Source organism: Fukomys damarensis, unplaced genomic scaffold (genome assembly GCF_012274545.1).
Source record: "Fukomys damarensis isolate Sample0158 unplaced genomic scaffold, DMR_v1.0_HiC HiC_scaffold_2, whole genome shotgun sequence".
Lineage (NCBI taxonomy): Eukaryota > Metazoa > Chordata > Mammalia > Rodentia > Bathyergidae > Fukomys > Fukomys damarensis.
Genome location: NW_022900914.1, coordinates 45,531,649 through 45,546,039, shown reverse-complemented (window position 1 = coordinate 45,546,039; position 14,391 = coordinate 45,531,649). Strand labels below are relative to the sequence as shown.

The 14,391-nt window shown below is 38.8% G+C and overlaps 1 protein-coding gene across 1 annotated transcript in view; it reads right to left on the bottom strand.

Annotated features, from left to right (window-relative positions):
* Anxa4 (annexin A4) overlaps positions 1-13,729 on the bottom strand; it is a 129,654-nt gene extending 115,925 nt beyond the window's left edge. Inside the window, exon 1 of the mRNA XM_010609671.3 lies at positions 13,678-13,729. The gene's annotated coding sequence lies outside the window, so the exon portion shown is untranslated. The remainder of the gene's footprint in view (positions 1-13,677) is intronic.
* Positions 13,730-14,391: the final 662 nt, after the last annotated feature.

Genomic DNA, 14,391 nt, shown 5'->3' with positions numbered 1-14,391 from the left:
TTTTTTTTCTATAAAATGGAATACTACTCAGCCATAAAGAATGATAAATTAGATTCAGTCATAGAAAAATGGATACATATTGAGGATATATTTCTAAGTGAAATAAATAAGTCACACATGTGTAAATACTGAATAGTTTCTCTGGTGTGAATAAAGTATAATAGTACATAAGATTGTAATCATATAATGGGCAATGTGAAATAGGAAGAAAGAGCCTAAGAGTTAGGGAAAGTGGGAAGGGTAGGAGAAAGCTAATAAGGGAAAAGAAAAAATATGAAAAAATGGAAATGAAGTGTTTGTAAAGGGCAGGGGAGGAGGGGTGAAGGGAAGGCAGGGACAAGGGGAAAAAACGAGAACCAAGACCAGATATGTAAAGGCACAAGATACCAATAATAAATGTAACTATACTGTATACCTAAAATGTACCAATAAACCCAATGAGGAAAAAATAAAAAGTTGCCTCAACAAAGGCATAGCAGGCTGCTTCTGTTGAAATGAGAAGACATAAAAAAGTCTCAAAACCAGACTTTCAGGTCACCTAAAGACAACCCCAAAGGGAAATGAGATGAAACAATCTGATACTAAACCACCTGGACTCCCTGAACTCTCAACAAAAGAGGATCTGGAAAAAATGAAATCAGAAATAATTTATCAGATTGTGCCCATAGTGCAAGACATGATTAATAAATCTTGAGCAAACACAGATTTTAAAAAATAATAGAGAAGGTGAGGAACACGATGGAATCCCAACATAGGAAAAATATGGAATCCATAACACTGATACAAACAGATATCCAGGAGATTAAAAACTCCATTAGAAAGTTTATGCAGCACAATGAGCCAATGTGAGGACAGATATATGACAGGATTGCAATTAGTGACCAGGAAAAGAAAAATTTCTTTAAAATAGTAAGGGGCCACAAGAAATTAATCCAGCAGCTGCTAGACGATGCAAAGAAGAATAACAGACTGGTCAGAGTCAATGAAGGAACAGGAGAGAGTGCAGATGACATTAAAAAAAAAAAACCTGTTCACCGAAGTAATGATAGAAAACTTCCCGGGTAGGGGAAAAGCATTTGATGTACAGATAATGAGGCATATAGGACACAAAAAAGCAGTGGTTAAAAAAACAAAACAAAAATCCTACACCTAGGAATATAATAGTTAAGAGTCCAGAAATCCAACAAAAGAACAAAATTCCACAAGCAGTTAGAAAAAATAAACAAATTACATACAAAGGTAAGCTGAACAGACTCACAGCAGACTTCTCAACATAAACCCTTAAGGCAAGAAGAGCCCTAAAGAAAAACAGCCTCCAACTCAGACTGACATACCCTGCAAAACTATCTTTCAAGACTGATGGAGAAAGAAGATATTTTCATGACTTTAGGAACTTCATGAATACCAAACCAGCACTCCAAAAAATTATAAACAATATCCTAGGAAAAGACAATTAGGATCACAACCCCAGGAAGCCCAGCAGAATGAATCCATCAGGCACAACAAGAAATTAAACACAAAGGGGGAGAATCCAACAACAAAAAAGGCCATGATAAGGATAAGTCAATATATATCAGTTACAACCATCAATGTTAATGGTCTCAATTCACCAATCAAAAGAAATAGACCATCAGAATGGATTAAGAACTAAGATCCAATAATATGCTGCATACAAGAAACACACTTAATTTAAAAAGAAACACATAGATCGAAAGTTAGAGGGTGGAAAACAATATTCCATGTGACAGGAAACTGAAAAAAAGCAGGAGTAGCCATCCTCTTTGCAGATCAAGTGGATTTCAAACCAATCCTGATTATGAGGGACAAAGAAGGACACTACATCCTCTTAAAGGGAACAATCCAAGAGGTAGAGATGACGATAATAAATATATATGCACCAAACACTAGTGCACCTGACTATATAAAACAAATACTAATGGACATGACAAATCAAACAGGCACTGCTACAATAGTAGTATGAAATCCCAATACCCCATTGTTACAAATAAATAGATCAACTACACAAAAAATAAACAATGAAATATTAGAACTCAATCAAACTCTTGAACAAATGAACTTAACATACATTTATAGTGTTCCACCCCACAAAATCAGAATACACATTCTTTTCAGCTGCACGTGGGTCCTTTTCCAAAATAGACCACATACTCACTTGTAGAACATGTTTAAGTAATGCAAAGGAATTGAAGTTATCCCCTGTATATTATCAGACCATAGTGCAATGAAATTGGAGATCAATAGCAAAAGAAACTGCAAGAATTTCATAAACACATGGAAATTGAATGACACACTTTTGAATAACCAATGGGTCACAGAGGAAATTAAAGGAGAAATCAGACAGTTTCTATAATTAACTGACAATGACAATGCAACACATCAGAATCTATAGGATACAACGAAAGCAGTCTTATGAGGGAAATTCATTGCAGTGAATACTCATATTAGGGAAACAGAGCAAGCTCAATTAAATAACCTGATGTGGAACTTCAAGCTTCTAGAAAAAGAAGAGCAGGACAAACTTGAAGCTCACACAAGAAGGAAATTATAAAGATAAGAGCAGAAACCAATGCAATGGAGACTAAGAGAACAATACAAAAAAATCAATGAAGCCAAGAGTTGGTTCTTCAAAAGAATAAACAAAATTGACAAACCCTTATCCAACCTTATCAAAAAAAAAGAAAAAAGAAAAAAAGGAAAGACCCAAATCCATGCAATTAGGAATGAAAAGGGTGAAATTACAATGGACCCAGCAGAAATCCAAATACCTACTTGGGCCCAGGATTTAGCTCAGTGGTTCCACCGCCTGCCTTGCAATTGCAAGGACCCAAGTTCAATCCCAGGTACCAAACAAACAAACAAACAATCTATAGGCCAATTCGATGAAAAGTACCAAAGAAATGGATAGATTCCTAGATATGTATGAATTACCAAAGTTGAATGAAGATAGCCTAAAAATTCTATACAATGCAGTATCATCAGTGAAATTGAAAATGTAATTAAAAACTTACCAAATAAGAAAAGCCTGGGCTCTGATGGCTTCACTGATGAGTTCTATAAGAATTTAGAGAGGAACTACTGCCACTACTGTTTAAATCTTCAACCAAATTGAAAGGGAAACAATACTCCCACAGTCATCCCTGGAAGCAAACATCACTTGATCTCCAAAGCAGAGAAAGACCCAACTGAAAAAGAGAACTATAGTCCAATGTCACTAATAAACATAGATGCAAAAATCCTTAATAAGATACTGGCAAATAGAATATGGAAGATCATACATCCTGACCAAATGGGATTCATCCCAGGAATGCAGCGATGGTTCACCATATGCAAATCAATAAATGTAATACACTATATTAATAGAGCCAAGGACAAAAACAATATGATCATCTCAATAGATGCAGAAAAAGCATTCAACAAAAGCCAACATACATTCATGATAAAAACCCTACAGATAATTGGAATAGATGGTCTCTACCTCAATCTGATAAAAGCAGTCTATGAAAAACCAACAATGGGTTCATACTAAGTGGTCAAAAACTGAAATCCTTCACACTAAAATCAGGAACAAGACATTGAGCAAAGATATTTAAATGAATTAGTTGATTTGGATGAAAGTTGCTTCAGGTTTGTTGGTAGAGAACAGTAACAAAATGATTTCTTTTCAGAAAATATTTAATTTCCTCATAAAAATAAGTTAAATATTTTTTAAAAATATGTGTATCTAATAGTACAAAATGGAATAAGCATCATAGTGTATAGAAAACTGAATTTGACAGCATATTAATGAATAAATGAATGATGATTCCATATATTTCTACTCAATCCTTCTATGACATTTTTATGCAAAGAACAACACAATACATTAATTTATATTTTAAAAATCAAGAACAAGACAAGGATGTCTACTATCACCACTCCTGTTCAATACAGTTTTGGAAACATTTGCCACAGCAATTAGACAAGAGAAAGAAATAAAAGAATAAAGATAGGAAATGAAGAAGTCAAATTGTCATTATTTGCAGACAACATGATACTTTACACAAAAGAGCCCAAGAACTCCAGCAAAAGTCTTCTAGACTTAGTGACCAAATTCAGTAAAGTAGCTTGAGACAAGGTCAACACACAAAAACCAATAGCTTTCCTGTACACAAAAAACAGATTTACTTAGAGAGAAATGGGGCAAACAATTCCTTTCACAGCAGCATCCAAAAAACAAAAAAAAAAAATTGAAATACCTAGGAATCAACCTAACAAAAGAAATCAAAGACCTCTTCTCTGAAAACTATAGCACTCTGAAAAAAGAGACTGAAGGGCCAGGGATTTAGCTCAGTGGTTCTGCCCCATGTCTCACAAGTGCAAGTTTCTGAGTTTGATCCCTGGTACAAAGGAGAGAGAGAGAGAGAGAGAGAGAGAGAGAGAGAGAGAGAGATTGAAGATGATATCAGAAAATGGAAAGACATACCTTGCTTCTGGGTAGGAAGAATCAACATAGTAAAATTGGCCATACTTCCAAAACTGCTACATAGATTCAATGAAATCCCAGTAGAAATTTGAGCAGCGTACTTCACAGACCTTGAGAAAACTATCCAAAAATTCATTTTGATCAAGAAGAGACCTAGAATTGCAAAATCAATTCTAGGCAATAAAAAAGGCAAGGGGTAATCACAACCCCCAACTTGAAACTATACTATAATACTACTGTGATAAAAACAGCCTGATACTGGCAAAGAAACAGACCTGAGAACCAGTGGAACAGATTAGAACTCCAGACATACTCAGCCACGTCATCTTCAACAAGGGAGTTAAACATCCTCCCTGGAGGAAAGATAGCCTCTTTAATAAACTGTGCTGGAAAAAGTGGGTCACAACTTGCCAAATATTAAAACTAGACCTCTCACCAGGCACTAAACTTAAATCAAAGTGGACCAAAGATCTAAATATTAAAATAAAAACACTAAACTGGCTGGAAGAGAGGTTAAGTAGAACTCTTGAAGACATTGGTTTAGTAAAAGATTTTATGAACAAAACCGCATTTGCCCTTGAGCTAGCTAAACAATCAACAAGCAGGATCTCTTCTTTGGGGGGGGGCAGTACCAGGGATCGAACTCAGGATCTTGTGCTTGTGAGGCAGGTATGGTGCCACTGAGCTAAATTCCCAGTGGGATCTCTCCTTATTAAAAAGCTTCTGCACAGCAAGAGAAACCACCAACAGTATGAATAGACAACCCACAATATGGAAAAAAATTTCACCAGCTGTTCCTCAGAGAAAGGTCTACTATCTAGCATATATAAAGAACTTTAAAAAATCAGATCTCCCAAATTTAAAGACCCCATCTAAAAATGGTCACCTGAAATGAACAGACATTTCTCAGACCAAGAAGTAGAAATAGAAAATAAACATATGAAAAAATGTTCAACATCACTGGTCATTCAAGAGATGCAAATGAAAAGAACTCTGAGATTCCACCTCACCCCAGAAAGAATGGCTGCTATCAACAAATCAACCAATAAAAAGTAATCAACCAATAACATGCTGGCAGGGTTATGGGGAAAGAGGAACTCTGCTCCACCGCTGGTAGGACTGCAGATTGGTGCAACCATTGTGAAAATCAATATGGAGATACCCCAAGTAACTAGGATTAGAGGTCCCATTTGACCCAGCTATTTCCCTGCTGGGTATTTTCCCCAAAGAATTAAAAGAATCATACCACAGTGATATATGTACACCCATGTTCATAGTAGCACAGGAAAATTTGGAAGCAGCCCAGTTGCCCATCAACTGGAGACTAGATAAAGAAAAGGTGGTTTTTAAAAAATGAAATGGAGTACTACTTAGCCATAAAAAATGAGAAACTAGAGACATTTATAAGTGGCTAAATGGATGCACATTGAGGCCACTCTCTTAAGTGAAACAAATAGGACACACATGTTTAAATACTTAATAGTTTCTCTGGTGTGAAAAATTGAAAGTGTAAATAAGGGCTAAAAGGCATAATAGATAATGTGAAATAGAAAGAAAAAGGACAAAGGGAAGGGGAAGTAGGAGGGGTAGGGGAAAGGAAAGAAAGGAATGGAATTAATATGAGAAAATGATAGGCCAGGGATTTAGCTAAGTGGTTCTGCTGCCTCCCTTGCAAGCTCAAGGATTCAAGTTCAATCCTTGGTATGAAAAACAAAAAGGGAAAAAATATGAGAAAATGAAAACAAAGTCTTTGTAAATTTAGGGAGGGATGGAGAGGTTAAAGAGAGGGCAGGGGAATGGTGAAAAAAATAAGAACCAAGATAGATTATGTAAAGGTGCAAATTTCCAATAATGAATGTCATACTGTATACCTAAAATGTACCAATAAAATTAATTTTAAAAATAAATAAATAATAATAAAAATAAAAAAGAAATGGATCAAAATACACATAATAATTTAGTATTTGATAATCCATACCAGGAATTATTAAAAAACGTTGTTGAGACAATGGTCAGACCATTTGAGGAAAAAATCAAGCTGTCATAACTCCAGTTCTTTTATCAAATAAATTCCAGAAGAAATTCGTAAAATGGTAAAATGAAGCTATAAAAGTGCTTGCAATTAAAAAGTCCAAACACAAAAGGCCATATATCATATGATTTCTTTTCTATGAAACGTCCTGGAAATCCACACAAATGGACAGAGACTGGGGAATGAGGTCTGCGATTTCATCTCAGGGTGATGAGGAAGTTCTAAAGTTACATATTGGTGATGATGACAGACATGTTAATAAACTAAAAACCACTGCATTTCATGCTTTAAGAGAGTCAAATTTTATGACATATGAATTATATTTCAGTACCACTCTTATTTTTAAAAAGAACACCCTAAGTGAGGGGCTCCAAAGCAGCCTCTGATCCCCGCTGGGAAGCCAGGGGAGACTGCCTACAGGGGGAGGCCCAGCCAGGTCTGAGAAGGGGCTTTTGGGAAGAGGTCTCTTAGGGGAAAAGGGGCAGAGGAATCAGTCGAGACTCCTGGGCTCCGACTACCCCATTGCACTGCCTCTTCCCAGGACTTAAGCACTTTGATGCCCTGGATAGTAATTTTAAGCTTAAGCAATGGTTTTTGAGTAAAAAAGTTACTAGAACAAGGGCAAATTAATGTATAATCTTGTAATGAAGACATTCCTAGGCATGACACAGAAGCAATAGATAATGATTGATAAATTTTCATAGATATTAGCAGTTTTATATTTAAAATATCACATATGAATTGTGATCAAAATATACAATGAAGGGCTGGGGTTGTAGCTCAGTGGCTCCACAACTGCCTGGCAAGTACAAGGGCCTGAGTTCAGTTCCAGGCACTACAAAAAAACCCAAACAAACAAACAAACAAAAAAACCAAAAATATACAGTGAATTAAAAAAAAATTTAAACTGTATTGCAATAAAAGACACATTGCCATTAACCCCCTACAGAATATTACCCCTTGCTTCAAACACACTTACCCCATTGTTCTTGCCTCTTTCTGTAGCAGCTCTGGATGCCCTTTTTCTTGTATTTTTACAAAATGTGATAAAAAAATATATGCTGAATACTACTGTGTGCCATCCAATGAAATGGCAGGTTCATAAGAACTCAAGAAATACTAGATCTCCTAAAATAAAAGACTCAATCAAAAAATGGGCAACTGGTGATGGGCATGGTGGCACACACCTATAATCCCACCACTGGGGAGGCTGAGGCAGGAGGGTCACTGTGAGTTCAAAACCAGTCTGCTGAACTACATAGTGAGACCCTGTCTAAAAAAGAAAAAGAAAAAAAAGAAAGGGCAACTGAAAAGAATAGATGCTTCTCAGAAGAAGTATGAGTATCTAATAGAAAGTGTTCAATATCTCTGGCCATTAGAAAAATGCAGATTAAAACAATACTGAGATTCTATCTTAGAAAGAATGACTATCAAGAAATCAAATGATAACTAATGCTGGAGGGGCTACAGGGAGAAAGTTACCCTTCTATACCGGTGAGAATGTAAGGTAGTGCAACCATTATGGAGATCAGTATGGAGATGTTCAAAAAACTAAAACTAGATAGGCTGAGGATTTAGCTCAGTGGTGCCACGTCTGATCCACAAGTGCAAGGTCCTGAGTTCAACCTCCAGTACTGGAAAAGCAAACAAAAAACTAAAACTAGAAATTCCATTCAACCCAGATATTCCCTTTCTAGGTATCTTCTCCAGAGTTAAAAACATCATCTTACAGTGATATATACTTACCCATGTTTATAGCAGCACAAGTTATGTTACATCTCTGAGGCAGCCTACGTCCATCAACGGATGGGTAAAGAAAATGTAATATTTATACACTCTGCCATAAAGAAGGATAAACTTGGCAGGGTGTGGTGGCGCATGCCTGTAATCCCAGCACTCGGGAGGCTGAGCAGGAGGATCTCCGTGAGTTCGAGACCAGCCTGGGCTACATAGTGAGTTCCAGGTCAGTCTCAATTACAGAGTGAGACCCTGTCTCAAAAAACAAAAAACAAACAACAACAACAACAAAAAGAAAGAAAACAGAAAAAAGAAAATGGATGTCTTGAGACCATAATGTTAAGTGAAGTAAATCAGATGTGCAAGATTGCTTTTGGTTTCTCTTATATGAAAAACTAAATAATAAGAAATAGGAGATAGATCTTTTGCAAAGGGGAAGGGGACCAAGAGATAGAGAGAAGGGAAAGAGATGAAAAAGAATTGAGTTGCACGTATAACAACGCCCCCCCCATGCAGAAGGTAGCCATTAGGTACTGCAAACATGTACTCATAAAATAAAACTTAAAAAAGTAAAAATCTACCACCTCCACCAAACCAAACCAAATATCACAGTGTGTCCTTATCCATTGGATCTGGCACTGAGAGACTTCTGGCTCCTCTCCAAAGTCAAAACAACCATGAAAGGTTGTACATTTTGTCTCTGGACATGTGGCAGCCAGGACAGCACAACTAAAGGCACTCTTGAAAACAGACTTCCCAAAATGCTTCAGAAAATGCCCCCCAAAGTAGCAGGAATGATGGGATAGGTGTGTTTGAGCAAAGACGGGTATTTTGCAAGGTATTAATGCCAATATGCCTTTTATTATAATAAAGTTTTAAAATTTGAACAGTCACTGTATTTTTAGATCCTATATATGTTAATAGTGTTATAATCACTTTTAAAATTTTTGTCTTTAGGTGTACACACTGAAATACTTGTAGATGAAATTAGAATGTCTGAGATCTGCGTCATATAATATGGTTGTAGGGTAGGAATAAAGCTTGTTAATGAGTATGTAGGGTACTCTTCTTTCTCCTTTTTATATATTTTATTTATAGATTTGAATATATTTTATATGTTTGATTTTCCATAATAAAAAATGAATATCTAGAAAAAAATCTATATATAAAGTCAAAAGATAAAATAGGAACAAATATTTGCAACAGTACAGTTTATTACAGTAAAGGTAATATCAAAGGCTAATTCTGGGCACGAGGATGTATGAGGCCCTGGCTTTGATCCCCAGAACCACACAAAGAAGACTGGGTTGATAATTTCTCACAAATCACTAAGAAAGAGACAATGAGAAAGAAAAAAGTGGGTGAAGGTATCAGCAGGCAGAATAATAAAAATGAAACAAAGTAGCTAATAAACTTGGGGAAAGATGGCCAGCCTTACTCCCACATGCAAAGAACAGTGAATAAGATACCATTTCCCTAGGAGTAAATTGGCAAACATGGAAAGGTCTGACTGTAAGCATTATTGGGCTGCACAGTAAGAGTGCAGGTTTGGGACTGCTTTATAGAAGGACGATTTCAGAATGTTTGTCAACATATTAAAAATGCTTACCACTCTATATTTAAAGTCTGCCTTTCGAGAAAGGAAATTCTGACCCATGATGCAACACGGGTGACTCTTAAGGACCTTGCGCTGAGCGATATAAGCCAGTCATTAAAAGATAGACACTGTGTGCCCCATTATATGAGGCAACGTACTCCGAGTAGTCAAAACCCATGAGGTAGGGGAATGGTGGTTCAGAGGGAGGAAGCAGGGTGGGGACAGTCTAGTGGGGACCGAACTTCAGTGTGGGATGATGAAAAGGGCCTGGAGATGGCTGGTGGTGATGGTTGCACTACAGCATAAATGAATTTAATGCCACTGAAAGGTACATTTTCAAATGGTTCAAATAGTAAACTTAAAGTGTAATTCACTACCCCCCCAAAAAAGAAAAATAAATAGGTACTCCTTAACCCATTTGGATAAAATATGCCAAGTATGTTCATTCCCACTGTCTGTAACAGCAAAGACTTCAGACAACTTAGATGCTCAACAATAGTGAGTTAGTCTGAAAAGCATGGGGAGATTATACGACACTGTCTGTCCTCTGCAGGAGTTTTGAAAGGGAAGATTGAGCACTGAGATAGATGTCTTCCTATGTCATTAAAGCCCCAGAGGGCCACAGCATTATTGCATGACTCACATGGAAGGTGTGTGTGTTATGTGTGTATATGTGATAATTATTAATATTTTTGTATAACCATAATGTGCTTTTCTAGAGTTATAAATAACTGTTAACAGTGGGAAGAAAAGTAGAGTGATGATTTTTTTTTGTGTGTGTGTGGTACCAGGGATTGAACTCAGGACCTTGTGCTTGCAAGGCAGGCAGAGGAACCACTGAGTTAAATCCCTGTCCCCAGTGCTGATGGTGGTAATAGCAGGACATCTTTTACACCATTTTGTAGTGCTTGGGTATTTTTCTTGGTTTGAATATATTTATTTTTAATTTTTTAAAGTTTAAAGGAAATGTGACATTTTGTACTCAGAGGCTGCGAGTCTTGGCATATGGTTTTCAAGATGTATTTCCATTTGGTTGGGGGATCTTACTACCTTTATTTATTTGTTTAGGTACCGGGGATAGAATTCAGGACCTTGCACCAGGCAGGCAGCAGCACCACTGAGCTAAATCCCAGGCCCCTCACTACCCTTTTTTATAGGTCAAATTTCAAATTAATGATTTGCACATTATTTTGCCTTTTATAGCTTTTCTCAGTTTTTGCCTCTGTCCCTCCATTCTGTTACCCCGGCCGCCACCCCGGGGTGCTCTCTTCTCTGCCTAATCTTGGCCACCACTGCTCCTCTGGCTGTTAAACACTCCACCGGGATGTCTTGGAACTGCTGCCTCCCTGCTGAAGATAGTAAATTCCCCAGTCACTGTCCTCAAGGTTTTTGTCATGTTCCTTGTACCTGGTACATGCACAGCACACACTGAATGTTCAATGCATATTTGAAAATATGCTTGTCTCAGGGGTGACAGGTGCTGTTGCTATGAGAGCCCCTAAGCTACAGTCTCAGGTACTTCACTGCCAGCGTCTCAGCCTTCCACCCTCGTCACTCAGCCCCTCGGTTTTGCGGACCATCAAGTCCACTGCAAGATTAGCCAGTTTGTTACCACACGCGTGTCCTCTAATTTGTCACATATGGTTTACCTTGACTTTGGTCCTTTGGTTCTTTTCCCAGAGTGGGCAAAATAGAGAAGAGAGCCCTGGACTCCGGAGCCAGACCAACATTTAGTCCCAGCTCTGCAACCTTGCTGGTTGACCTCAGTCCCAGTGTCTTCCTGTAGGATATGAAGATAAACTCTAGACCCAACCTCGACCCCACTGCCAGTGCTCCTCTTCACTCACAGTTTATATCTTAGTGCCCGCCCCCTATAGCTTGGATATTTGTTTTTTTTGAGACAGGTTTTCACTATGTAGTTGAGACTGACCTGGGACTCACTATGTAGCCCAGGCTGGTCTGGTCTTGAACTCACAGCGATCCTCCTGCCTCAGCCTCCCAAGTGCTAGGATTGTAGGCATGCGCTGCCAACTCCTGGCTTTATAGCTTGGATCTTAAAGGTCCCCAAAGGTTCGTGGCCTCCTGCCAGGAGAAACCAGCTCTCCCCACTACGGCTTTTCCTTCCCTTCTCTGCTTCCATCCAGGAGCAGCCAAGAAGAGGATGTGGGAGTTATTTTATTTCACACTCACGGTCTGCCATTCTGTGTTGTTTATTACAACACTTTCCACAACTTTCTTTTCTCCCTCACCTCCAAAAATAGCAAATACCATTGCTTGCCTGAATTTGTTTTTCATTTTTGAGCGAAATCAGCATGGGTGCTGAATGCTGCCTCAGCATCACATAAATACTGGTTTTAACCCCAGGACAGAGTTAAAGGTTATACTTTTCTGCAGTTCAGCTGCAAATCTGTCTTTATTCTCAACATGAAAGAAGGGATGTTGTTGTGGTGTGGGAACTATATATGGAAATAGCTGGGGTATGCCTGGAGTTTTGTGTGAAATGCGTCCCTGAAATTTAATATGTGCTTAGATTTTTCTTATAAGAAAGTCAAGCTTACCCAGAATGACTGGTGGCTTATTTAGTCCATTCAAACTGCTGTGTCAAAGGTGTAATTTATAAACAATAGAAATTTATTGTCCATAGTTCTGGTCCAAGATCAAGGCACTAGCAAATTTAGTGTCTGCCGACTTTCTCCTGTTTCTTTATGGCAAAGGGATAAACACATTCCCTCGAGTGCCTTTCATAAGGGCACTGATCCAATTCATTTTATGACCTGAACACCTGGTAAAGGCCTTACCCCTTACGACTATTTCATTGAATATTAGGTTTCAACTTATGAATGCTGGGTAGGACACAAGCAGTCAGACGCCGGCAACTGATAGAGGGGGTTTCCATGACAAACAGGCATCTTGGAGGAAGAAGTCCTACTTTATATAAGATATGTGTAGCCAAGGATTTAGCTCTGTGGTGCTGTTCCTGCTTCACAAGCACAACGTCCCAAGTTCGATCCCTCGTACCAAAGAAACAAAAAACCCAAGCAAAAAACAATAACAAAAAGATATGTATAGCTGGTTTCTTCAGGCCACATTAGCCAGGAGATTCAAATGGGGTTGTAGGATGAAAAGTAACTTTGGTGGGACCAGCTTTTATGGGCTCTGCACTCAGAAAGGCCTTCTTGGTTTATTGGGCTGTTACTGCTATCATGGAATTCTTAATTTTAAAAGAAGGGGCCTTGCACTGGACCCTGCAAATCTTGCTTCCTATTGCTGCTACCCCTCGTTAAATCCAACCCCAATTATGTCCATGAGCCTCCAGGGGGCAGGTTTTCCAGATGAAACCACTCAGGCACTTCCTCTGTGCCTGCCTCATTTCCTTCCTGTCTTGTCTTCACAAGCACTGTAGTCCCACAAACACTGTGGCCAGGATGTGCGGCGGCCCTAGGGGAGCTGCAGGCAGGGTGCTGTGTCCTCTGGAGTTCCCTGGGGGCTGAGGCCACACTGTTGCTGAATGGAAGTGACCCCCACCCAGCGATGCACATCGTCTCTTGGTCTGGAGTCCATCTGTGTGTGCTCCAAGGGTCTCACAGCACTTAGCATGAAAATTGTTCCTCAGACATCTACATGCAGTCCCTCTCCCACCCTGACCATCTGGCTTACCTGGGTCATTCTGGATGAAGAACTGTCCTAGGTTACATATAAAATATAAAATATAAAATATATAATATATATGTGTGTGTAACAAAACTTCCTTCATTGTTTAATATTGTAAGTTTTAAAATTATTGTACAAAATAATACAAGTCCAAGTGCAATAAAAAAGAAAACTTACAAGTCTGTTGAACAACATTGCCTTCTTGACAGGCACACACAAGTGTAGGTAGGTTGAAATAGTTATCAGCAACTGCCGAGTTTTACTTGCCAGCTTGCACAAGCACATGTAATGCCCGATACACGCGGGTTTCCATGTGACTGCCTGCATGGAGGGCACAGGAGGTGGAGTTAGCACTGCACTGATTTTGCCCTACACCGCGCTCCATTGTCCCCTGTGCAGTCCACACTCACGTACCACACAAGTGGATCATGAAATAGATCACTAAAGGTCACACAACAGGAAAAGCCTACAAGCTTATCGGGTCACATCACTATGGTAGATGTCCAGGGCTGCTCCATGAGCCAGGGCTGGACACACTACCCAGAGACAGTAACCTATTCCCTCTCTTTTCTTCCCGTCCTACTTCTCCAAATCTTCCTCCTCCCCTTCCAGCCACCTTCTTTCTCACTGAATTTAGCGCTTCCCCTGGAGCCCTCAGGACACCTGAATGAGCACTTTGCAGAAAGGAACTGCGCCCATCACTGCCTCTGTTAGTGTTTTTCAAATCTCCACCCCTGGAATAGATTAACAGAAGTGACAAAGGTAGGCGGCAACTCTCTCTGGTCAAGAGAAGTTGGGAAATACTGCTTATATGTTTTTCTTGGAGATTTAGCTAATCATTATGAGCTATGTTGAAGTCCAGGGGAAAAAACTATTCAACTAAATGTAATT